Below are 27,880 nucleotides of genomic sequence, written 5' to 3'. Positions count from 1 at the left end.
AATAAGAAGGTCCAAGGTATACAATAAACCTGAAGTGTAGCATTGGAATCTAAAACTGGTGTCACTGGAGAGGTTCAAATCATAGAAAGTTAGAGTGTCAGTCCTCTTGTACTTAAGTCGTCATTGTGCATTTTGTATTAAATTCGGATCCAATATCTGTGTTTCATCGTCAATAAGAAGGTCCAAGGGATACAGTAAACCTGAAGTGAAGCATCGGAATCTAAAACTGGACTCCTGGGAGAGGTTCAAATCATAGAAAGTTAGAGTGTCAGTCCTCTTCTACTTAAGTCGTCATTGTGCCTTTTGTATTAAATTCGGATGCAATTTCTGTGTTTCAACGTCAATAAGAAGGTCCAAGGTATACAGTAGACCTGAAGTAAAGCATCGGAATCTAAAACAGGACTCACAGGAGAGGTTTAAATCAAAGAAAGTTGGAGTGTCTGTCCTCTTGTACTTAAGTCGGCTTTGTGCATTTTGTATTAAATTCGGATGCAATTTCTGTGTTTCATCATAAATAAGAACGTTCAAGGGATACAGTAAACATGACGTGAAGGATCGGAATCTAAAACTGGACTCACAGGAGAGGTTTAAATCAAAGAAAGTTAGAGTGTCAGTCCTCTTGTACTTAAGTCGACATTGTGCCTTTTGTACTAAATTCGGATGCAATTTCTGAGTTTCATCGTCAATAACAAGGTCCAAGGTATACAGTAAACCTGATGTGAAGCATCGGAATCTAAAACTCAACTCACAGGAGAGGTTCAAATCATAGAAAGTTACAGTGTCAGTCCTCTTGTACTTAAGTCGGCATTGTGCCTTTTGTATTAAATTCAGATTCAATTTCTGTGTTTCAGCGTCAATAAGAAGGTCCAAGGGATACAGTAAACCTGAAGTGAAGCATCGGAATCTAAAACTGGACTCACAGGAGAGGATCAGATCAAAGAAAGTTAGAGTGTCAGTCCTCTTCTACTTAAGTCGGCATTGTGCCTTTTGTATCAAATTCGGATGCAATTTTTGTGTTTCATCGTCAATAAGAAGGTCCAAGGTATACAGTAAACCTGAAGTGAGGCATCGGAATCTAAAACTGGACTCACAGGAGAGGTTTAAATCAAAGAAAGTTAGAGTGTCTGTCCCCTTGTACTTACGTCGGCATTATGCCTTTTGTATTAAATTCGGATGCAAGTTCTGTGTTTCATCGTCAAGAATAAGGTCAAACGTATACAGTAATCCTGAAGTGAAGCATCGGAATCGAAAACTGGACTCACAGGAGAGGTTCAAATCATAGAAAGATAGAGTGTCAGTCGTCTTCTACTTAAGTCGGCATTGTGCCTTTTGTATTAAATTCGGATGCAATTTCTGTGTTTCATCGCCAATAAGGTGGTCCAAGGTATACAGTCAAACCTGAAGTGAAGCATCGGATTCTAAAAGTGGACTCACAGGAGAGGTTGAATCAAAGAAAGTTAGAGTGTCTGTCCTCTTGTACTAAAGTCGGTATTGTGGCTTTTGTATTAAATTCGGATGCAATTTCTGTGTTTCATCGTCATTAAGAAGGCCAAAGGGATACAGTAAACATGAAGTGAAGCATCGGAATCTAAAACTGGTCCCACAGGAGAGGTTTAAATCAAACAAAGTAAGAGTGTCAGTCCTCTTGTACTTAATTCGGAATTGTGTCTTTTGTATTAAATTCGGATACAATTTCTGTGTTTCATCATCAATAAGAAGGTCCAAGGTATACAGTAAAATTGAAGTGAAGAATCGGAATCTAAAACTGGACTCACAGGAGAGGTTCAAATGGTTGAAAGTTAGAGTGTCAGTCCTCTTGTACTTAAGTCGGCATTGTGCCTTTTGTATTAAATTCGGATGCAATTTCTGTGTTGGTCATCAATAAGAAGGTCCAAGGTATACAGTAAACCTGAAGTGAAGCATCGGATTCTAAAACTGGTCGCAAAGGAGAGGTTTAAATCAAAGAATGTTAGAGTGTCTGTCCTCTTGTACGTAAGTCGGTATTGTGCCTTTTGTATTATATTCGGAGGCAATTTCTGTGTTTCATCGTCAAGAAGAAGATCCAAGGGATTTATGCCTTTTGTATTAAATTCGGATGCAATTTCTGTGTTGGTCATCAATAAGAAGGTCCAAGGTATACAGTAAACCTGAAGTGAAGCATCGGAATCTAAAACTCAACTCACAGGAGAGGATAAAATCATAGAAAGTTAGATTGTCAGTCCTCTTGTACTTAAGTCGGCATTGTGCCTTTTGTAATAAATTCGGATGCAATTTCTGTGTTTCATTGTCAATAAGAAGGTAAAAGGGATACAGTAAACCTGAAGTTAAGCAACGGAATCTAAAGCTCAACTCACAGGAGAGGTTCAAATCATAGAAAGTTACAGTGTCAGTCCTCTTGCCCTTAAGTCGGCATTGTGCCTTTTGTATTAAATTCAGATGCAATTTCTGTGTTTCAGCGTCAATAAGAAGGTCCAAGGGATACAGTAAACCTGAAGTGAAGCATCGGAATCTAAAACTGGACTCACAGGAGAGGTTCAGATCATAGAAAGTTTGAGTGTCAGTCCTCTTGTACTTAAGTCGGCTTTGTGCCTTTTGTATTACATTCGGATGCAAATTCTGTGTTTCATCATAAATAAGAACGTTCAAGGGATACAGTAAACCTGACGTGAAGGATCGGAATCTAAAACGGGACTCACAGGAGAGGTTTAAATCAAAGAAAGTTAGAGTGTCAGTCCTCTTGTACTTAAGTCGACATTGTGCCTTTTTTACTAAATTCGGATGCAATTTCTGTGTTTCATCGTCAATAAGAAGGTCCAAGGTATACAGTAAACCTGAAGTGAAGCATCGGAATCTAAAACTCAACTCACAGGAGAGGTTCAAATCATAGAATGTTACAGTGTCAGTCCTCTTGTACTTAAGTCGGCATTGTGCCTTTTGTATTAAATTCAGATTCAATTTCTGTGTTTCAGCGTCAATAAGAAGGTCCAAGGGATACAGTAAACCTGAAGTGAAGCATCGGAATCTAAAACTGGACTCACAGGAGAGGTTCAGATCAAAGAAAGTTAGAGTGTCAGTCCTCATCTACTTAAGTCGGCATTGTGCCTTTTGTATTAAATTCGGATAAAATTTTTGTGTTTCATCGTCAATAAGAAGGTCCAAGGTATACAGAAAACCTGAAGTGAAGCATCGGAATCTAAAACTGGACTCACAGGAGAGGTTTAAATCAAAGAAAGTTAGAGTGTCTGTCCTCTTGTACTTAAGTCGGCATTATGCCTTTTGTATTAAATTCGGATGCAAGTTCTGTGTTTCATCGTCAAGAATAAGGTCAAACGTATACAGTAAACCTGAAGTGAAGCATCGGAATCGAAAACTGGACTCACAGGAGAGGTTCAAATCATAGAAAGATAGAGTGTCAGTCCTCTTCTACTTAAGTCGGCATTGTGCCTTTTGTACTAAATTCGAATGCAATTTCTGTGTTGGTCATCAATAAGAAGGTCCAAGGTATACAGTAAACCTGAGGTGAAGCATCGGAATCTGAAACTGGACTCACAGGAGAGGTTCAAATCATCGAAAGTTAGAGTGTCAGTCCTCTTGTACTTAAGTCTGCATAGTGCCTTTTGTATTAAATTCGGATGCAGTTTCTGTGTTTCATCGTCAATAAGAAGGTCCAAGGTATACAATAAACCTGAAGTGTAGCATTGGAATCTAAAACTGGTGTCAATGGAGAGGTTCAAATCATAGAAAGTTGGAGTGTCAGTCCTCTTGTACTTAAGTCGGCATTGTGCCTTTTGTATTACATTCGGATGCAATATCTGTGTTTCATCGTCAATAAGAAGGTCCAAGGGATACAGTAAACCTGAAGTGAAGCATCGGAATCTAAAACAGGACTCACAGGAGAGGTTTAAATCAAAGAAAGTTGGAGTGTCTGTCCTCTTGTACTTAAGTCGGCTTTGTGCATTTTGTATTAAATTCGGATGCAATTTCTGTGTTTCATCATAAATAAGAACGTTCAAGGGATACAGTAAACCTGACGTGAAGGATCGGAATCTAAAACTGGACTCACAGGAGAGGTTTAAATCAAAGAAAGTTAGAGTGTCAGTCCTCTTGTACTTAAGTCGACATTGTGCCTTTTTTACTAAATTCGGATGCAATTTCTGTGTTTCATCGTCAATAAGAAGGTCCAAGGTATACAGTAAACCTGAAGTGAAGCATCGGAATCTAAAACTCAACTCACAGGAGAGGTTCAAATCATAGAATGTTACAGTGTCACTCCTCTTGTACTTAAGTCGGCATTGTGCCTTTTGTATTAAATTCAGATTCAATTTCTGTGTTTCAGCGTCAATAAGAAGGTCCAAGGGATACAGTAAACCTGAAGTGAAGCATCGGAATCTAAAACTGGACTCACAGGAGAGGTTCAGATCAAAGAAAGTTAGAGTGTCAGTCCTCATCTACTTAAGTCGGCATTGTGCCTTTTGTATTAAATTCGGATAAAATTTTTGTGTTTCATCGTCAATAAGAAGGTCCAAGGTATACAGAAAACCTGAAGTGAAGCATCGGAATCTAAAACTGGACTCACAGGAGAGGTTTAAATCAAAGAAAGTTAGAGTGTCTGTCCTCTTGTACTTAAGTCGGCATTATGCCTTTTGTATTAAATTCGGATGCAAGTTCTGTGTTTCATCGTCAAGAATAAGGTCAAACGTATACAGTAAACCTGAAGTGAAGCATCGGAATCGAAAACTGGACTCACAGGAGAGGTTCAAATCATAGCAAGATAGAGTGTCAGTCCTCTTCTACTTAAGTCGGCATTGTGCCTTTTGTACTAAATTCGAATGCAATTTCTGTGTTGGTCATCAATAAGAAGGTCCAAGGTATACAGTAAACCTGAAGTGAAGCATCGGATTCTAAAACTGGTCGCAAAGGAGAGGTTTAAATCAAAGAATGTTAGAGTGTCTGTCCTCTTGTACTTAAGTCGGTATTGTGCCTTTTGTATTATATTCGGAGGCAATTTCTGTGTTTCATCGTCAAGAAGAAGATCGAAGGGATTTATGCTTTTTGTATTAAATTCGGATGCAATTTCTGTGTTGGACATCAATAAGAAGGTCCAAGGTATACAGTAAACCTGAAGTGAAGCATCGGAATCTAAAACTCATCTCACAGGAGAGGATAAAATCATAGAAAGTTAGATTGTCAGTCCTCTTGTACTTAAGTCGGCATTGTGCCTTTTGTATTAAATTCGGATGCAATTTCTGTGTTTCATCGTCAATAAGAAGGTAAAAGGGATACAGTAAACCTGAAGTTAAGCAACGGAATCTAAAGCTCAACTCACAGGAGAGGTTCAAATCATAGAAAGTTACAGTGTCAGTCCTCTTGTCGATAAGTCGGCATTGTGCCTTTTGTATTCAGATGCAATTTCTGTGTTTCAGCGTCAATAAGAAGGTCCAAGGGATACAGTAAACCTGAAGTGAAGCATCGGAATCTAAAACTGGACTCACAGGAGAAGTTCAGATCATAGAAAGTTTGAGTGTCAGTCCTCTTGTACTTAAGTCGGCTTTGTGCCTTTTGTATTACATTCGGATGCAATTTCTGTGTTTCATCGTCAATAAGGAGCTCCAAGGTATACAGTAAACCTGAGGTGAAGCATCGGAATCTGAAGCTGGACTCACAGGAGAGGTTCAATTCATCGAAAGTTAGTGTGTCAGTCCTCTTGTACTTAAGTCTGCATAGTGCCTTTTGTATTAAATTCGGATGCAGTTTCTGTGTTTCATCGTCAATACGAAGTTCCAAGGTATACAATAAACCTGAAGTGTAGCATTGGAATCTAAAACTGGTGTCACTGGAGAGGTTCAAATCATAGAAAGTTAGAGTGTCAGTCCTCTTGTACTTAAGTCGTCATTGTGCATTTTGTATTAAATTCGGATGCAATATCTGTGTTTCATCGTCAATAAGAAGGTCCAAGGGATACAGTAAACCTGAAGTGAAGCATCGGAATCTAAAACAGGACTCACAGGAGAGGTTTAAATCAAAGAAAGTTGGAGTGTCTGTCCTCTTGTACTTAAGTCGGCTTTGTGCATTTTGTATTAAATTCGGATGCAATTTCTGTGTTTCATCATAAATAAGAACGTTCAAAGGATACAGTAAACCTGACGTGAAGGATCGGAATCTAAAACTGGCCTCACAGGAGAGGTTTAAATCAAAGAAAGTTAGAGTGTCATTCCTCTTGTACTTAAGTCGACATTGTGCCTTTTTTACTAAATTCGGATGCAATTTCTGTGTTTCATCGTCAATAAGAAGGTCCAAGGTATACAGTAAACCTGAAGTGAAGCATCGGAATCTAAAACTCAACTCACAGGAGAGGTTCAAATCATAGAAAGTTACAGTGTCAGTCCTCTTGTACTTAAGTCGGCATTGTGCCTTTTGTATTAAATTCAGATTCAATTTCTGTGTTTCAGCGTCAATAAGAAGGTCCAAGGGATACAGTAAACCTGAAGTGAAGCATCGGAATCTAAAACTGGACTCACAGGAGAGGTTCAGATCAAAGAAAGTTAGGGTGTCAGTCCTCTTCTACATAAGTCGGCATTGTGCCTTTTGTATTAAATTCGGATGCAATTTTTGTGTTTCATCGTCAATAAGAAGGTCCAAGGTATACAGTAAACCTGAAGTGAAGCATCGGAATCTAAAACTGGACTCACAGGAGAGGTTTAAATCAAAGAAAGTTAGAGTGTCTGTCCTCTTGTACTTAAGTCGGCATTATGCCTTTTGTATTAAATTTGGATGCAAGTTCTGTGTTTCATCGTCGAGAATAAGGTCAAACGTATACAGTAAACCTGAAGTGAAGCATCGGAATCGAAAACTGGACTCACAGGAGAGGTTCAAATCATAGAAAGATAGAGTGTCAGTCCTCTTCTACTTAAGTCGGCATTGTGCCTTTTGTATTAAATTCGGATGCAATTTCTGTGTTTCATCGCCAATAGGGTGGTCCAAGGTATACAGTCAAACCTGAAGTGAAGCATCGGATTCTAAAAGTGGACTCACAGGAGAGGTTGAATCAAAGAAAGTTAGAGTGTCTGTCCTCTTGTACTAAAGTCGGCATTGTGCCTTTTGTATTAAATTCGGATGCAATTTCTGTGTTTCATCGTCAAGAAGAAGGTCCAAGGTATACAGTAAACCTGAAGTGAAGCATCGGAATCGAAAACTGGACTCACAGGAGAGGTTCAAATCATAGAAAGTTAGAGTGTCAGTCATCTACTACTTAAGTCGGCATTGTGCCTTTTGTATTAAATTCGGATGCAATTTCTGTGTTTCATCGTCAATAAGAAGGTCCAAGGTATACAGTAAACCTGAAGTGAAGCATCGGAATCTGAAACTGGACTCACAGGAGAGGTTGAATCAAAGAAAGTTAGAGTGTCTGTCCTCTTGTACTTAAGTCGGCATTGTGCCTTTTGTATTAAATTCGGATGCAATTTCTGTGTTTCACGTCATTAGGGATACAGTAAACCTGAAGTGAAGCGTTGGATTCTAAAACTGGTCATACAGGAGAGGTTTAAATCAAAGTATGTTAGAGTGTCAGTCCACTTGTACTTAAGTCGGCATTGTGCCTTTTGTATTAAATTCGGATTCAAATCCTGTGTTTCATCGTCAATAAGAAGGTCCAAGGGATTTATGCCTTTTGTATTAAATTCTGATGCAATTTCTGTGTTGGTCATCAATAAGAAGGTCCAAGGTATACAGTAAACCTGAAGTGAAGCATCGGAATCTAAAACTCAACTCACAGGAGAGGATCAAATCATAGAAAGTTAGAGTGTCAGACCTCTTGTACTTAAGTCGGCATTTGCCATTTGTATTAAATTCGGATGCAATTTCTGTGTTTCATCGTCAATAAGAAGGTCCAAGGTATACAGTAAAATTGAAGTGAAGAATCGGAATCTAAAACTGGACTCACAGGAGAGGTTCAAATGGTTGAAAGTTAGAGTGTCAGTCCTCTTGTACTTAAGTCGGCATTGTGCCTTTTGTATTAAATTCGGACGCAATTTCTGTGTTGGTCATCAATAAGAAGGTCCAAGGTATACAGTAAACCTGAAGTGAAGCATCGGATTCTAAAACTGGTCGCAAAGGAGAGGTTTAAATCAAAGAATGTTAGAGTGTCTGTCCTCTCGTACTTAAGTCGGTATTGTGCCTTTTGTATTATATTCGGAGGCAATTTCTGTGTTTCATCGTCAAGAAGAAGATCGAAGGGATTTATGCCTTTTGTATTAAATTCGGATGCAATTTCTGTGTTGGTCATCAATAAGAAGGTCCAAGGTATACAGTAAACCTGAAGTGAAGCATCGGAATCTAAAACTCAACTCACAGGAGAGGATAAAATCATAGAAAGTTAGATTGTCAGTCCTCTTGTACTTAAGTCGGCATTGTGCCTTTTGTATTAAATTCGGATGCAATTTCTGTGTTTCATCGTCAATAAGAAGGTAAAAGGGATACAGTAAACCTGAAGGTAAGCAACGGAATCTAAAGCTCAACTCACAGGAGAGGTTCAAATCATAGAAAGTTACAGTGTCAGTCCTCTTGTCCTTAAGTCGGCATTGTGCCTTTTGTATTAAATTCAGATGCAATTTCTGTGTTTCAGCGTCAATAAGAAGGTCCAAGGGACACAGTAAACCTGAAGTGAAGCATCGGAATCTAAAACTGGACTCACAGGAGAGGTTCAGATCATAGAAAGTTTGAGTGTCAGTCCTCTTGTACTTAAGTCGGCTTTGTGCCTTTTGTATTGCATTCGGATGCAATTTCTGTGTTTCATCGGCAATAAGGTGCTCCAAGGTATACAGTAAACCTGAGGTGAAGCATCGGAATCTGAAACTGGACTCACAAGAGAGGTTCAAATCATCGAAAGTTAGAGTGTCAGTCCTCTTGTACTTAAGTCTGCATAGGGCCTTTTGTATTAAATTCGGATGCAGTTTCTGTGTTTCATCGTCAATAAGAAGGTCCAAGGTATACAATAAACCTGAAGTGTAGCATTGGAATCTAAAACTGGTGTCACTGGAGAGGTTCAAATCATAGAAAGTTAGAGTGTCAGTCCTCTTGTACTTAAGTCGGCTTTGTGCATTTTGTATTAAATTCGGATGCAATTTCTGTGTTTCATCATAAATAAGAACGTTCAAGGGATACAGTAAACCTGACGTGAAGGATCGGAATCTAAAACTGGACTCACAGGAGAGGTTTAAATCAAAGAAAGTTTGAGTGTCAGTCCTCTTGTACTGAAGTCGGCAATGTGCCTTTTGTATTAAATTCGGATGCAATTTCTGTGTTTCATCGTCAAGAAGAAGGTCCAAGGTATACAGTAAACCTGAAGTGAAGCATCGGAATCTAAAACTCAACTCACAGGAGAGGATCAAATCATAGAAAGTTAGAGTGTCAGACCTCTTGTACTTAAGTTGGCATTTGCCATTTGTATTAAATTCGGATGCAATTTCTGTGTTTCATCGTCAATAAGAAGGTCCAAGGTATACAGTAAACCTGAAGTGAAGCATTGGATTCTAAAACTGGTCCCACAGGAGAGGTGTAAATCAAAGTATGTTAGAGTGTCGGTCCTCTTGTACTTAAGTCGGCATTGTGCCTTTTGTATTAAATTCGGATGCAATTTCTGTGTTTCATCGTCAATAAGAAGGTCCAAGGGATTTATGCCTTTTGTATTAAATTCGGATGCAATTTCTGTGTTGGTCATCAATAAGAAGGTCCAAGGAATACAGTAAACCTGAAGTGAAGCATCGGAATCTAAAACTCAACTCACAGGAGAGGATCAAATCATAGAAAGTTAGAGTGTCAGACCTCTTGTACTTAAGTCGGCATTTGCCATTTGTATTAAATTCGGATGCAATTTCTGTGTTTCATCGTCAATAAGAAGGTCCAAGGTATACAGAAAACCTGAAGTGAAGCATCGTACACTCAAACTGGACTTACAGGAGAGGTTCAATTCATAGAAAGTTAGAGTGTCAGTACTCTTGTACTTATGTCGGCATTGTGACTTTTCTGTTAAATTCGGATGCAATTTCTGTGTTTCATTGTCAATAAGAACGTCCAAGGGATACAGTAAACCAGAAGTGAAGCATCAGAATCTAAAACTGGACTCACGGGACAGGTACAAGTCATAAGAGGTTAGAGTGTCAGTCCTCTTGTACTTCAGTTCGCATTGTGCCTTTTGTATTAAATTGGGATGCAATTTCTGTGCTTCATCGTTAATAGGAAGGTCCAAGGGATACAGTAAACCTGAAGTGAAGCATCGGAATCTAAAACTGGACACACAGGAGAGGTTCAAATCATAGAAAGTTAGAGTGTCAGTCCTCTTGTACTTAAGTCGGCATTTGCCATTTGTATTAAATTCGGATGCAATTTCTGTGTTTCATCGTAAATAAGAAGGTCCAAGGGATACAGTAAACCTGACGTGAAGCATCGGAATCTAAAACTGGACTCACAGGAGAGGTTTAAATCAAAGGAAGTTAGGATGTCTGTCCTCTTGTACTTCAGTCGGCATTGTGCCTTTTGTATTAAATTCGGATGCAATTTTTGTGTTTCATCGTCAAGAAGAAGGTCCAAGGTATACAGTAAACCTGAAGTCAAGCATGGGAGTCGAAAACTGGACTCACAGGAGAGGTTCAAATCATAGAAAGTTAGAGTGTCAGTCCTCTTCTGCTCATGTCGGCATTGTGTCTTTTGTATTAAATTCGGATGCGATTTCTGTGTTTCATCGTCAATACGAAGGTCCAAGGTATACAGTAAACCTGAAGTGAAGCATCGGAATCTAAAACTGGACTCACAGGAGAGGTTGAATCAAAGAAAGTTAGAGTGTCTGTCCTCTTGTACTTAAGTCGGCATTGTGCCTTTTGTATTAAATTCGGATGCAATTTCTGTGTTTCACGTCATTAGGGATACAGTAAACCTGAAGTGAAGCGTTGGATTCTAAAACTGGTCCCACAGGAGAGGTTTAAATCAAAGTATGTTAGAGTGTCAGTCCACTTGTACTTAAGTCGGCATTGTGCCTTTTGTATTAAATTCGGATTCAAATCCTGTGTTTCATCGTCAATAAGAAGGTCCAAGGGATTTATGCCTTTTGTATTAAATTCTGATGCAATTTCTGTGTTGGTCATCAATAAGAAGGTCCAAGGTATACAGTAAACCTGAAGTGAAGCATCGGAATCTAAAACTCAACTCACAGGAGAGGATCAAATCATAGAAAGTTAGAGTGTCAGACCTCTTGTACTTAAGTCGGCAATTGCCATTTGTATTAAATTCGGATGCAATTTCTGTGTTTCATCGTCAATAAGAAGGGCCAAGGTATACAGAAAACCTGAAGTGAAGCATCGTACACTCAAACTGGACTTACAGGAGAGGTTCAAATCATAGAAAGTTAGAGTGTCAGTACTCTTGTACTTATGTCGGCATTGTGACTTTCCTGTTACATTCGGATGCAATTTCTGTGTTTCATTGTCAATAAGAAGGTCCAAGGGATACAGTAAACCAGAAGTGAAGCATCGGAATCTAAAACTGGTCCCACAGGAGAGGTTTAAATCAAACAAAGTTAGAGTGTCTGTCCTCTTGTACTTAAGTCGTCATTGTGCCTTTTGTATTGAATTCAGATGCAATTTCTGTGTTTCATCGTCATTAAGAAGGTCCAAGGATACAGTAAACCTGAAGTGAAGCATCGGAATCTAAAACTGGTCCCACAGGAGAGGTTTAAATCAAACAAAGTTAGAGTGTCTGTCCTCTTGTACTTAAATCGGCATTGTGCCTTTTGTATTAAATTCGGATGCAATTTCTGTGCTTCATCGTTAATAGGAAGGTCCAAGGGATACAGTAAACCTGAAGTGAAGCATCGGAATCTAAAACTGGACACACAGGAGGGGTTCAAATCATAGAAAGTTAGAGTGTCAGTCCTCTTGTACTTAAGTCGGCATTTGCCATTTGTATTAAATTCGGATGCAATTTCTGTGCTTCATCGTAAATAAGAAGGTCCAAGGGATACAGTAAACCTGACGTGAAGCATCGGAATCTAAAACTGGACTCACAGGAGAGGTTTAAATCAAAGGAAGTTAAGAGGTCTGTCCTCTTGTACTTCAGTCGGCATTGTGCCTTTTGTATTAAATTCGATTGCAATTTTTGTGTTTCATCGTCAAGAAGAAGGTCCAAGGTATACAGTAAACCTGAAGTCAAGCATGGGAATCGAAAACTGGACTCACAGGAGAGGTTCAAATCATAGAAAGTTAGAGTGTCAGTCCTCTTCTACTCATGTCGGCATTGTATCCTTTGTATTAAATTCGGATGCAATTTCTGTGTTTCATCGTCAATACGAAGGTCCAATTTATACAGTAAACCTGAAGTGAAGCATCGGAATCTAAAACTGGACTCACAGGAGAGGTTGAATCAAAGAAAGTTAGAGTGTCAGACCTCTTGTACTTAAGTCGGCATTGTGCCATTTGTATTAAATTCGGATGCTATTTCTGTGTTTCATCGTCAATAAGAAGGTAAAAGTTATACAGTAAACCTGAAGTGAAGCATCGGAATCTAACACTCAACTCACAGGAGAGGTTCATATCATAGAAAGTTACAGTGTCAGTCCTCTTGTACTTAAGTCGGCATTGTGCCTTTTGTATTAAAATCAGATGCAATTTCTGTGTTTCATCGTCAAGAGGAAGGTCCAAGGTATACAGTAAACCTGAAGTCAAGCTTCGGAATCGAAAACTGGACTCACAGTAGGGGTTCAAATCATAGAAAGTTAGAGTGTCAGTCCTCTTCTACTTAAGTCGGCATTGTGCCTTTTGTATTAAATTCAAATGCAATTTCTGTGTTTCATCGTCAATACGAAGGTCAAAGGTATACAGTAAACCTGAAGTGAAGCATCGGAATCTAAAACTGGACTCACAGGAGAGGTTGAATCAAAGAAAGTTAGAGTGTCTGTCCTCTTGTACTTAAGTCGGCATTGTGACTTTTGTATTAATTTCGGATGCAATTTCTGTGTTTCATCGTCAATAAGAAGGTCCAAGGTATTTATGCCTTTTGTATTAAATTCGGATGCAATTTCTGTGTTGGTCATCAATACGAAGGTCCAAGGTATACCGTAAACCTGAAGTGAAGCATCGGAATCTAAAACTCAACTCACAGGAGAGGATCAAATCATAGAAAGTTAGAGTGTCAGTCATCTACTACTTAAGTCGGCATTGTGCCTTTTGTATTAAATTCAGATGCAATTTCTGAGTTTCATCGTCATTAAGAAGGTCCAAGGGATCCAGTAAACCTGAAGTGAAGCATCGGAATCTAAAACTGGTCCCACAGGAGAGGTATAAATCAAACAAAGTTAGAGTGTCTGTCCTCTTGTACGTAAGTCGGCATTGTGCTTTTTGTACTAAATTCGGATGCAATTTCTGTGTTTCATCGTCAATAAGAAGGTCCAAGGTATTTATGCCTTTTGTATTAAATTCGAATGCAATTTCTGTGTTGGTCATCAATAAGAAGGTCCAAAGTATACCGTAAACCTGAAGTGAAGCATCGGAATCTAAAACTCAACTCACAGGAGAGGATCAAATCATAGAAAGTTAGAGTGTCTGTCCTCTTGTACTTAAGTCGGCTTTGTGCATTTTGTATTAAATTCGGATGCAATTTCTGTGTTTCATCGTAAATAAGAACGTTCAAGGGATACAGTAAACCTGACGTGAAGCTTCGGAATCGAAAACTGGACTCACAGGAGAGGTTCAAATCATAGAAAGTTAGAGTGTCAGTCATCTACTACTTAAGTCGGCATTGTGCCTTTTGTATTAAATTCGGATGCAATTTCTGTGTTTCATCGTCAATAAGAAGGTCCAAGGTATACAGAATTCCTGAAGTGAAGCATCGTACACTCAAACTGGACTTACAGGAGAGGTTCAATCATAGAAAGTTAGAGTGTCAGTACTCTTGTACTTATGTCGTCATTGTGACTTTTCTGTTAAATTCGGAGGCAATTTCTGTGTTTCATTGTCAATAAGAAGGTGCAAGGGATACAGTAAACCAGAAGTGAAGCAGCAGAATCTAAAACTGGACTCACAGGACAGGTACAAGTCATAGAAGGTTAGAGTGTCAGTCCTCTTGTACTTCAGTTCGCATTGTGCCTTTTGTATTAAATTCGGATGCAATTTCTGTGCTTCATCGTTAATAGGAAGGTCCAAGGGATACAGTAAACCTGAAGTGAAGCATCGGAATCTGAAACTGGACTCACAGGAGAGGTTCAAATCATAGAAACTTAGAGTGTCAGTCCTTTTGTACTTAAGTCGGCATTGTGACTTTTGTATTAAATTGGGACGCAATTTCTGTGTTTCATCGTCAATAAGATGGACCAAGCTATACAGTAAGCCTGAAGTGAAGCATCGGAATCTAAAACTGGACTCACAGGAGAGGTTGAATCAAAGAAAGTTTGAAAGTCTGTCCTCTTGTACTTAAGTCGGCATTGTGCCTTTTGTATTAAATTCAGATGCAATTTCCGTGTTTCATCGACATTAATAAGGTCCAAGGGATACAGTAAACCTGAAGTGAAGCATCGGAATCTAAAACTGGTCCCACAGGAGAGGTATAAATCAAACAAAGTTAGAGTGTCTGTCCTCTTGTACTTAAGTCGGCATTGTGCCTTTTGTATTAAATTCGGATGCAATTTCTGTGTTTCATCGTCAATAAGAGGGACCAAGGTATACAGTAAACCTGACGTGGAGCATTGGATTCTGAAACTGGTCCCACAGGAGAGGTTTAAATCAAAGTATGTTAGAGTGTCTGTCCTCTTGTACTTAAGTCGGCATTGTGCCTTTTGTATTTAATTCGGATGCAATTTCTGTGTTTCATCGTCAATAAGAAGGTCCAAGGGATTTATGCCTTTTGTATTAAATTCGGATGCAATTTCTGTGTTGGTCATCAATAAGAAGGTCCAAGGTATACAGTAAACCTGAAGTAAAGCATCGGAATCTAAAACTCAACTCACAGGAGAGGATCAAATCATAGAAAGTTAGAGTGTCAGATCTCTTGTACTTAAGTCGACATTTCCCATTTGTATTAAATTCGTATGCAATTTCTGTGTTTCATCGTCAATAAGAAGGTCCAAGGTATACAGAATTCCTGAAGTGAAGCATCGTACACTGAAACTGGACTTACAGGAGAGGTTCAATCATAGAAAGTTAGAGTGTCAGTACTCTTGTACTTATGTCGTCATTGTGACTTTTCTGTTAAATTCGGAGGCAATTTCTGTGTTTCATTGTCAATAAGAAGGTGCAAGGGATACAGTAAACCAGAAGTGAAGCAGCAGAATCTAAAACTGGACTCACAGGACAGGTACAAGTCATAGAAGGTTAGAGTGTCAGTCCTCTTGTACTTCAGTTCGCATTGTGCCTTTTGTATTGAATTCGGATGCAATTTCTGTGCTTCATCGTTAATAGGAAGGTCCAAGGGATACAGTAAACCTGAAGTGAAGCATCGGAATCTGAAACTGGACTCACAGGAGAGGTTCAAATCATAGAAACTTAGAGTGTCAGTCCTTTTGTACTTAAGTCGGCATTGTGACTTTTGTATTAAATTGGGACGCAATTTCTGTGTTTCATCGTCAATAAGATGGACCAAGCTATACAGTAAGCCTGAAGTGAAGCATCGGAATCTAAAACTGGACTCACAGGAGAGGTTCAAATCATAGAAAGTCAGAGTGTCAGTTCTCTTCTACTTAAGTTGTCATTGTGCCTTTTGTATTAAATTCGGATGCAGTTTCTGTGTTTCAACGTCAATAAGAAGGTCCAAGGTATACAATAGACCTGAAGTAATGCATCGGAATCTAAAACAGGGCTCACAGGAGAGGTTTTAATCAAAGAAAGTTGGAGTGTCTGTCCTCTTGTACTTAAGTCGGCATTGTGCATTTTGTATTAAATTCGAATGCAATTTCTGTGTTTCATCGTAAATAAGAAGGTCCAAGGTATACAGTAAACCTGAAGTGAAGCATCGGAATCTAAAACTGGACTCACAGGAGAGGTTGAATCAAAGAAAGTTAGAGTGTCTGTCCTCTTGTACTTAAGTCGGCATTGTGCCTTTTGTATTAAATACGGATGCAATTTCTGTGTTTCATCGTCATTAGGGATACAGTAAACCTGAAGTGAAGCATTGGATTCTAAAACTGCTCCCACAGGAGAGGTTTAAATCAAAGTATGTTAGAGTGTCAGTCCACCTGTACTTAAGTCGGCATTGTGCCTTTTGTATTAAATTCGGATGCAAATCCTGTGTTTCATCGTCAATAAGAAGGTCCAAGGCATTTATGCCTCTTGTATTAAATTCGGATGCAATTTCTGTGTTGGTCATCAATAAGAAGGTCCAAGGTATACAGTAAACCTGAAGTGAAGCATCGGAATCTAAAACTCAACTCACAGGAGAGGATCAAATCATAGAAAGTTAGAGTGTCAGACCTCTTGTACTTAAGTCGGCATTGTGCCATTTGTATTAAATTCGGATGCAATTTCTGTGTTTCATCGTCAATAAGAAGGTAAAAGGGATACAGTAAACCTAAAGTGAAGCATCGGAATCTAACACTCAACTCACAGGAAAGGTTCAAATCATAGAAAGTTAAGGTGTCAGTCCTCTTGTACTTAAGTCGGCATTGTGCCTTTTGTTTTAAATTCATATGCAATTTCTGTGTTTCATCGTCAAGAAGAATGTCCAAGGTATACAGTAAACCTGAAGTCAAGCATCGGAATCGAAAACTGGACTCACAGTAGGGGTTCAAATCATAGAAAGTTAGAGTGTCAGTCCTCTTCTACTTAAGTCGGCATTGTGCCTTTTGTATTAAATTCGGATGCAATTTCTGTGTTTCATCGTCAATACGAAGGTCAAAGGTATACAGTAAACCTGAAGTGAAGCATCGGAATCTAAAACTGGACTCACAGGAGAGGTTGAATCAAAGAAAGTTAGAGTGTCAGTCCTCTTGTACTTATGTCGGCATTGTGCCTTTTATACTAAATTCGGATGCAATTTCTGTGTTTCATCGTCAATAAGAAGGTCCAAGGTATACAGTAAACCTGAAGTGAAGCATCGGAATCTAAAAACTCAACTCACAGGAGAGGTTCAAATCATACAAAGTTACAGTGTCAGTCCTCTTGTATTTAAGTCGGCATTGTGCCTTTTGTATTAAATTCCTATGCAATTTCTGTGTTGGTCATCAATAAGAATTTCCAAGGTATACAGTAAACCTGAAGTGTAGCATGGGAATCAAAAACTGGTCCCACAGGAGAGGTTTAAATCAAAGTATGTTAGAGTGCCTGTCCTCTTGTACTTAAGTCGGCATTGTGCCTTTTGTATTAAATTCAGATGCAATTTCTGTGTTTCATTGTCATTAAGAAGGTCCAAGGGATACAGTAAACCTGAAGTGAAACATTGGATTCCAAAACTGGTCCCACAGGAGAGGTTTAAATCAAAGTATGTTAGAGTGCCTGTCCTCTTGTACTTAAGTCGGCATTGTGCCTTTTGTATTAAATTCGGATGCAATTTCTGTGTTTCATCGTCAATAAGAAGGTCCAAGGTATACAGAAAACCTGAAGTGAAGCATCGTACACTCAAACTGGACTTACAGGAGAGGTTCAAATCATAGTAAGTTAGAGTGTCAGTACTCTTGTACTTGTGTCGGCATTGTGACTTTTCTGTTAAATTCGGATGCTATTTCTGTGTTTCATTGTCAATAAGAAGGTCCAAGGGATACAGTAACCCACAAGTGAAGCATCAGAATCTAAAACTGGACTCACAGGACAGGTACAAGTCATAGTAGGTTAGAGTGTCAGTCCTCTTGTACATCAGTTCGCATTGTGCCTTTTGTATTAAATTCGGATGCAATTTCTGTGCTTCATCGTCAATAAGATGGACCAAGGTATACAGTAATCCTGAAGTGATGCATCGGAATCTAAAACTGGACTCACAGGAGAGATTCAAATCATAGAAAGTCAGAGTGTCAGTCCTCTTCTACTTAAGTTGTCATTGTGCCTTTTGTATTAAATTCGGATGCAATTTCTGTGTTTCAACGTCAATAAGAAGGTCCAAGGTATACAATAGACCTGAAGTAATGCATCGGAATCTAAAACAGGGCTCACAGGAGAGGTTTTAATCAAAGAAAGTTGGAGTGTCTGTCCTCTTGTACTTAAGTCGGCATTGTGCATTTTGTATTAAATTCGGATGCAATTTCTGTGTTTCATCGTAAATAAGAAGGTCCAAGGGATACAGTAAACCTGACGTGAAGCATCGGAATCTAAAACTGGACTCACAGGAGAGGTTTAAATCAAAGAAAGTTAGGGTGTCTGTCCTCTTGTACTTCAGTCGGCATTGTGTGTTTTGTATTAAATTCGGATGCAATTTTTGTGTTTCATCGTCAAGAAGAAGGTCCAAGGTATACAGTAAACCTGAAGTCAAGCATGGGAATCGAAAACGGGACTCACAGGAGAGATTCAAATCATAGAAAGTTAGAGTGTCAGACCTCTTGTACTTAAGTCGGCATTGTGCCTTTTGTATTAAATTCGGATGCAATTTCTGTGTTTCATCGTCATTAGGGATACAGTAAACCTGAAGTGAAGCATTGGATTCTAAAACTGGTCCCACAGGAGAGGTTTAAATCAAAGTATGTTAGAGTGTCAGTCCACCTGTACTTAAGTCGGCATTGTGCCTTTTGTATTAAATTCGGATGCAAATCCTGTGTTTCATCGTCAATAAGAAGGTCCAAGGCATTTATGCCTCTTGTATTAAATTCGGATGCAATTTCTGTGTTGGTCATCAATAAGAAGGTCCAAGGTATACAGTAAACCTGAAGTGAAGCATCGGAATCTAAAACTGGACTCACAGGAGAGGTTGAATCAAAGAAAGTTAGAGTGTCTGTCCTCTTGTACTTAAGTCGGCATTGTGCCTTTTGTATTAAATTCGGATGCAATTTCTGTGTTTCATCGTCATTAGGGATACAGTAAACCTGAAGTGAAGCATTGGAGTCTAAAACTGGTCCCACAGGAGAGGTTTAAATCAAAGTATGTTAGAGTATCAGTCCACCTGTACTTAAGTCGGCATTGTGCCTTTTGTATTAAATTCGGATGCAAATCCTGTGTTTCATCGTCAATAAGAAGGTCCAAGGCATTTATGCCTCTTGTATTAAATTCGGATGCAATTTCTGTGTTGGTCATCAATAAGAAGGTCCAAGGTATACAGTAAACCTGAAGTGAAGCATCGGAATCTAAAACTCAACTCACAGGAGAGGATCAAATCATAGAAAGTTAGAGTGTCAGACCTCTTGTACTTAAGTCGGCATTGTGCCATTTGTATTAAATTCGGATGCAATTTCTGTGTTTCATCGTCAATAAGAAGGTAAAAGGGATACAGTAAACCTGAAGTGAAGCATCGGAATCTAACACTCAACTCACAGGAGAGGTTCAAATCATAGAAAGTTAAGGTGTCAGTCCTCTTGTACTTAAGTCGGCATTGTGCCTTTTGTTTTAATTTCATATGCAATTTCTGTGTTTCATCGTCAAGAAGAATGTCCAAGGTATACAGTAAACCTGAAGTCAAGCATCGGAATCGAACACTGGACTCACAGTAGGGGTTCAAATCATAGAAAGTTAGAGTGTCAGTCCTCTTCTACTTAAGTCGGCATTGTGCCTTTTGTATTAAATTCGGATGCAATTTCTGTGTTTCATCGTCAATACGAAGGTCAAAGGTATACAGTAAACCTGAAGTGAAGCATCGGAATCTAAAACTGGACTCACAGGAGAGGTTGAATCAAAGAAAGTTAGAGTGTCAGTCCTCTTGTACTTATGTCGGCATTGTGCCTTTTATACTAAATTCGGATGCAATTTCTGTGTTTCATCGTCAATAAGAAGGTCCAAGGTATACAGTAAACCTGAAGTGAAGCATCGGAATCCTAAAACCCAACTCACAGGAGAGGTTCAAATCATACAAAGTTACAGTGTCAGTCCTCTTGTATTTAAGTCGGCATTGTGCCTTTTGTATTAAATTCCTATGCAATTTCTGTGTTGGTCATCAATAAGAATTTCCAAGGTATACAGTAAACCTGAAGTGTAGCATGGGAATCAAAAACTGGTCCCACAGGAGAGGTTTAAGTCAAAGTATGTTAGAGTGCCTGTCCTCTTGTACTTAAGTCGGCATTGTGCCTTTTGTATTAAATTCAGATGCAATTTCTGTGTTTCATTGTCATTAAGAAGGTCCAAGGGATACAGTAAACCTGAAGTGAAACATTGGATTCCAAAACTGGTCCCACAGGAGAGGTTTAAATCAAAGTATGTTAGAGTGCCTGTCCTCTTGTACTTAAGTCGGCATTGTGCCTTTTGTATTAAATTCGGATGCAATTTCTGTGTTTCATCGTCAATAAGAAGGTCCAAGGTATACAGAAATCCTGAAGTGAAGCATCGTACACTCAAACTGGACTTACAGGAGAGGTTCAAATCATAGTAAGTTAGAGTGTCAGTACTCTTGTACTTATGTCGGCATTGTGACTTTTCTGTTAAATTCGGATGCTATTTCTGTGTTTCATTGTCAATTAGAAGGTCCAAGGGATACAGTAACCCACAAGTGAAGCATCAGAATCTAAAACTGGACTCACAGGACAGGTACAAGTCATAGAAGGTTAGAGTGTCAGTCCTCTTGTACATCAGTTCGCATTGTGCCTTTTGTATTAAATTCGGATGCAATTTCTGTGCTTCATCGTTAATAGGAAGGTCCAAGGGATACAGTAATCCTGAAGTGAAGCATCGGAATCTAAAACTGGACTCACAGGAGAGGTTCAAAACATAGAAAGTTAGAGTGTCAGTCCTCTTGTACTTAAGTCGGCATTGTGACTTTTGTATTAAATTGGGAGGCAATTTCTGTGTTTCATCGTCAATAAGATGGACCAAGGTATACAGTAATCCTGAAGTGATGCATCGGAATCTAAAACTGGACTCACAGGAGAGATTCAAATCATAGAAAGTCAGAGTGTCAGTCCTCTTCTACTTAAGTTGTCATTGTGCCTTTTGTATTAAATTCGGATGCAATTTCTGTGTTTCAACGTCAATAAGAAGGTCCAAGGTATACAATAGACCTGAAGTAATGCATCGGAATCTAAAACAGGGCTCACAGGAGAGGTTTTAATCAAAGAAAGTTGGAGTGTCTGTCCTCTTGTACTTAAGTCGGCATTGTGCATTTTGTATTAAATTCAGATGCAATTTCTGTGTTTCATCGTCAAGAAGAAGGTCCAAGGTATACAGTAAACCTGAAGTCAAGCATCGGAATCGAAAACTGGACTCACAGTAGGGGTTCAAATCATGGAAAGTTAGAGTGTCAGTCCTCTTCTACTTAAGTCGGCATTGTGCCTTTTGTATTAAATTCGGATGCAATTTCTGTGTTTCATCGTCAATACGAAGGTCAAAGGTATACAGTAAAATTGAAGTGAAGCATCGGAATCTAAAACTGGACTCACAGGAGAGGTTGAATCAAAGAAAATTAGAGTGTCTGCCCTCTTGTACTTAAGTCGGCATTGTGACTTTTGTATTAATTTCGGATGCAATTTCTGTGTTTCATCGTCAATAAGAAGGTCCAAGGTATTTATGCCTTTTGTATTAAATTCGGATGCAATTTCTGTGTTGGTCATCAATAAGAAGGTCCAAGGTATACTGTAAACCTGAAGTGAAGCATCGGAATCTAAAACTCAACTCACAGGAGAGGTTCAAATCACAGAAAGTTACAGTGTCAGTCCTCTTGTACTTAAGTCGGCATTGTGCCTTTTGTATTAAATTCAGATTCAATTTCTGTGTTTCATCGTCTATAAGAAGGTCCAAGGTATACAGTAAACCTGAAGTGAAGCATCGGAATCTAAAACTGGATTTACAGGAGAGGTTCAAATCACAGAAAGATAGAGGGTCAGTCCTCTTGTACTTAAGTCGGCTTTGTGCCTTTTGTATTATATACGGATGCAATTTCTGTGTTTCATCGTCAACAAGAAGGTAAAAGGGACACAGTAAACCTGAAGTTAAGCATCGGAATCTAAAACTCAACTCACAGGAGAGGTTCAAATCATTGAAAGTTACGGTGACAGTCCTCTTGTACTTAAGTCGGCATTGTGACTTTTGTATTAAATTCAGATGCAATTTCTGTGTTTCAGCGTCAATAAGAAGGTCCATGGGATACAGTAAACCAGAAGTGAAGCATCGGAATCTAAAACTGGACTCACAGGAGAGGTTCAGATTATAGAAAGTTAGAGTGTCAGTCCTCTTCTGCTTAAGTCTGCATTTTGCCTTTTGTATTAAATTCGGATGCAATTTCTGTGTTTCATCGGCAATAAGAAGGTCCAAGGTATACAGTAAACCGGAAGTGAAGCATCGGAACCTAAAACTGGACTCACAGGAGAGGTTCAATTCACAGAAAGTTAGAGTGTCAGTCCTCTTGTACTTAAGTCGGCATTGTGCCTTTTGTATTACATTCGGATGCAATGTCTGTGTTTCATGGTCAATAAGAAGGTCCAAGGTATACAGTAAACCTGAAGTGTAGCATCGGAATCTAAAACTGTTCTCGTAGGAGAGGTTCAAATCATAGAAAGTTAGAGTGTCAGTACTCTTGTACTTAGGTCGGCATTGTGCCTTTTGTATTAAATTCGGATGCAATATCTGTGTTTCATCGTCAATAAGAGGGTCCAAGGGATACAGTAAACCTGAAGTGAAGCATCGGAATCTTAAATTGGACTCACAGGACAGGTCCAAATCATAGAAAGTTAGAGTGTCAGTCCTCTTGTACATAAGTCGGCATTGTGCCTTTTTGTATTAAATTCGAATGCAATGTCTGTGCTTCATCGTTAATAAGAAGGTCCAAGGTATACAGTAAACCTGAAGTGAAGAATCGGAATCTAGAACTGGACTCACAGGAGAGGTTCAAATCATAGAAAGTTAGAGTGTCAGTCCTCTTGTACCTTAGTCGGCATTGTGCCTTTTGTATTAAATTCGTATGCAATTTCTGTGTTGGTCATCAATAAGAATTTCCAAGGTATACAGTAAACCTGAAGTGAAGCATCGGAATCTAAAATTCAACTCACAGGGAAGGATCAAATCATAGAAAGTAAGAGTGTCAGTCCTCTTGTACTTAAGTCGGCATTGTGACTTTTGTATTAAATTCGGATGCAATTTCTGTGTTTCATCGTCAATAAGAAGTTAAAAGGGATACAGTAAACCTGAAGTGAAGCATTGGAATCTAAAACTGGACTCACAGGAGAGGTTTAAATCAAAGAAAGTTAGTGTGTCTGTCCTCTTGTACTTAAGTCGGCATTGTGCATTTTGTATTAAATTCAAATGCAATTTTTGTGTTTCATCGTCAAGAAGAAAGTCCTAGGTATACAGTAAACCTGAAGTGAAGCATCGGAATCTGAAACTGGACTCGCAGGAGTGGTTGAATCAAAGAAAGTTAGAGTGTCTGTCCTCTTGTACTTAAGTCGGCATTGTGCCTTTTGTATTAAATTCAGATGCAATTTCTGTGTTTCATACTCAATAAAAAGGTCCAACAGATTTATGCCTTTTGTATTAAATTCGGATGCAATATCTGTGTTGGTCATCAATAAGAAGGTCCAAGGTATACAGTAAACCTGAAGTGAAGCATCGGAATCTAAAACTCAACTCACAGGAGAGGATCAAATCATAGAAAGTTAGAGTGTCAGTCCTCTTGTACTTAAGTCGGAATTGCGCCTTTTGTATAAAATTCGGATGCAATTTCTGTGTTTCATCGTCAATAAGAAGGTAAAAGGGATACAGTAAACCTGAAGTGAAGCATTGGAATCTAAAACTCAACTCACAGGAGAGATTCAAATCATAGGAAGTTAGAGTGTCTGTCCTCTTGTACTTAAGTCGGCATTGTGCCTTTTGTATTAAATTCGGATGCAATTTCTGTGTTTCATCGTCATTAGGGATACAGTAAACCTGAAGTGAAGCATTGCATTCTAAAACTTGTCCCACAGGAGAGGTTTAAATCAATGTATGTTAGAGTGTCAGTCCACTTGTACTTAAGTCGGCATTGTGCCTTTTGTATTAAATTCGAATGCAAATCCTGTGTTTCATCGTCAATAAGAAGGTCCATGGGATTTATGCCTTTTGTAATAAATTCGGATGCAATTTCTGTGTTGGTCATCAATAAGATGGTCCAAGGTATACAGTAAACCTGAAGTGAAGCATCGGAATCTAAAACTCAACTCACAGGAGAGGATCAAATCATAGAAAGTTAGAGTGTCAGACCTCTTGTACTTAAGTCGGCATTGTGCCATTTGTATTAAATTCGGATGCAATTTCTGTGTTTCATCGTCAATAAGAAGGTAAAAGGGATACAGTAAACCTGAAGTGAAGCATCGGAATCTAACACTCAACTCACAGGAGAGTTTAAAATCATAGAAAGTTACAGTGTCAGACCTCTTGTACTTAAGTCGGCATTGTGCCTTTTGTATTAATTTCAGATGCAATTTCTCTGTTTCATCGTCAAGAAGAAGGTCCAAGGTATACAGTAAACCTGAAGTCAAGCATCGGAATCGAAAACTGGACTCACAGTAGGGGTTCAAATCATGGAAAGTTAGAGTGTCAGTCCTCTTCTACTTAAGTCGGCATTGTGCCTTTTGTATTAAATTCGGATGCAATTTCTGTGTTTCATCGTCAATACGAAGGTCAAAGGTATACAGTAAAATTGAAGTGAAGCATCGGAATCTAAAACTGGACTCACAGGAGAGGTTGAATCAAAGAAAATTAGAGTGTCTGCCCTCTTGTACTTAAGTCGGCATTGTGACTTTTGTATTAATTTCGGATGCAATTTCTGTGTTTCATCGTCAATAAGAAGGTCCAAGGTATTTATGCCTTTTGTATTAAATTCGGATGCAATTTCTGTGTTGGTCATCAATAAGAAGGTCCAAGGTATACTGTAAACCTGAAGTGAAGCATCGGAATCTAAAACTCAACTCACAGGAGAGGTTCAAATCATAGAAAGTTACAGTGTCAGTCCTCTTGTACTTAAGTCGGCATTGTGCCTTTTGTATTAAATTCAGATTCAATTTCTGTGTTTCATCGTCTATAAGAAGGTCCAAGATATACAGTAAACCTGAAGTGAAGCATCGGAATCTAAAACTGGACTCACAAGAGAGGTTCAAATCACAGAAAGATAGAGGGTCAGTCCTCTTGTACTTAAGTCGGCTTTGTGCCTTTTGTATTATATTCGGATGCAATTTCTGTGTTTCATCGTCAACAAGAAGGTAAAAGGGACACAGCAAACCTGAAGTTAAGCATCGGAATCTAAAACTCAACTCACAGGAGAGGTTCAAATCATTGAAAGTTACGGTGACAGTCCTCTTGTACTTAAGTCGGCATTGTGACTTTTGTATTAATTTCGGATGCAATTTCTGTGTTTCATCGTCAATAAGAAGGTCCAAGGTATTTATGCCTTTTGTATTAAATTCGGATGCAATTTCTGTGTTGGTCATCAATAAGAAGGTCCAAGGTATACTGTAAACCTGAAGTGAAGCATCGGAATCTAAAACTCAACTCACAGGAGAGGTTCAAATCATAGAAAGTTACAGTGTCAGTCCTCTTGTACTTAAGTCGGCATTGTGCCTTTTGTATTAAATTCAGATTCAATTTCTGTGTTTCATCGTCTATAAGAAGGTCCAAGGTATACAGTAAACCAGAAGTGAAGCATCGGAATCTAAAACTGGACTCACAGGAGAGGTTCAGATTATAGAAAGTTAGAGTGTCAGTCCTCTGCTGCTTAAGTCTGCATTTTGCCTTTTGTATTAAATTCGGATGCAATTTCTGTGTTTCATCGGCAATAAGAAGGTCCAAGGTATACAGTAAACCGGAAGTGAAGCATCGGAATCTAAAACTGGACTCACAGGAGAGGTTCAAATCACAGAAAGTTAGAGTGTCGGTCCTCTTGTACTTAAGTCGGCTTTGTGCCTTTTGTATTATATTCGGATGCAATTTCTGTGTTTCACCGTCAAGAAGAAGGTCCAAGGTATACAGTAAACCGGAAGTGAAGCATCGGAATCTAAAACTGGACTCACAGGAGAGGTTCAAATCACAGAAAATTAGAGTGTCAGTCCTCTTGTACTTAAGTCGGCATTGTGCCTTTTGTATTAGATTCGGATGCAATGTCTGTGTTTCATCGTCAATAAGAAGGTCCAAGGTATACAGTAAACCTGAAGTGTAGCATCGGAATCTAAAACTGTTCTCGTAGGAGAGGTTCAAATCATAGGAAGTTAGAGTGTAAGTACTCTTGTACTTAGGTCGGCATTGTGCCTTTTGTATTAAATTCGGATGCAATATCTGTCTTTCATCGTCAATAAGAGGGTCCAAGGGATACAGTAAACCTGAAGTGAATCATCGGAATCTTAAATTGGACTCACAGGACAGGTCCAAATCATAGAAAGTTAGAGTGTCAGTCCTCTTGTACCTTAGTCGGCATTGTGCCTTTTGTATTAAATTCGTATGCAATTTCTGTGTTGGTCATCAATAAGAATTTCCAAGGTATACAGTAAACCTGAAGTGAAGCATCGGAATCTAAAACTCAACTCACAGGGAAGGATCAAATCATAGAAAGTAAGAGTGTCAGTCCTCTTGTACTTAAGTCGGCATTGTGACTTTTGTATTAAATTCGGATGCAATTTCTGTGTTTCATCGTCAATAAGAAGTTAAAAGGGATACAGTAAACCTGAAGTGAAGCATTGGAATCTAAAACTGGACTCACAGGAGAGGTTTAAATCAAAGAAAGTTAGTGTGTCTGTCCTCTTGTACTTAAGTCTTCATTGTGCATTTTGTATTAAATTCAAATGCAATTTTTGTGTTTCATCGTCAAGAAGAAAGTCCTAGGTATACAGTAAACCTGAAGTGAAGCATCGGAATCTGAAACTGGACTCACAGGAGTGGTTGAATCAAAGAAAGTTAGAGTGTCTGTCCTCTTGTACTTAAGTCGGCATTGTGCCTTTTGTATTAAATTGAGATGCAATTTCTGTGTTTCAGCGTCAATAAGAAGGTCCAAGGGATACAGTAAACCTGAAGTGAAGCATCGGAATCTAAAACTGGAATCACAGGAGAGGTTCAGATCATAGAAAGTTAGAGCGTCAGTCCTCTTCTACTTAAGTCGGCATTGTGCCTTTTGTATTAAATTCGGATGCAATTTCTGTGTTTCATCGTCAATAAGAAGGTCCAAGGTATACAGTAAACCTGAAGTGAAGCATCGGAATCTAAAACTGGACTCACAGGCGAGGTTCAAATCACAGAAAGTTAGAGTGTCAGTCCTCTTGTACTTAAGTCGGCTTTGTACCTTTTGTATTATATTCGGATGCAATTTCTGTGTTTCATCGTCAATAAGAAGGTCCAAGGTATACAGTAAACCTGAGGTGTAGCATCGGAATCTAAAACTGGACTCACAGGAGAGGTTCAAATCATAGAAAGTTAGAGTGTCAGTCCTCTTGTACTTAAGTCTGCATAGTGCCTTTCGTATTACATTCGGATGCAATTTCTGTGTTTCATCGACAATAAGATGGTCCAAGGGATACAGTAAACCTGAAATGAAGCATCGGAATCGAAAACTGGATCATAGGAGTGATTTAAATCAAAGAAAGTTAGAGTGTCTGTCCTCTTGTACTTAAGTCGGCATTGTGCCTTTTGTATTAAATTCGGATACAATTTCTGTGTTTCATCGTCAATAAGAAGGTCCAAGGTATACAGTAAACCTGAAGTGTAGCATGGGAATCAAAAACTGGTCTCACAGGAGAGGTTCAAATCATAGAAAGTTAGAGTGTCAGTCCTCTTGTACCTGAGTCGGCATTGTGCCTTTTGTATTAAATTCGTATGCAATTTCTGTGTTGGTC

This window comes from Schistocerca americana, chromosome 2, assembly GCF_021461395.2.
Source record: "Schistocerca americana isolate TAMUIC-IGC-003095 chromosome 2, iqSchAmer2.1, whole genome shotgun sequence".
Taxonomy (NCBI): domain Eukaryota; kingdom Metazoa; phylum Arthropoda; class Insecta; order Orthoptera; family Acrididae; genus Schistocerca; species Schistocerca americana.
This window is presented reverse-complemented; position numbering follows the sequence as displayed.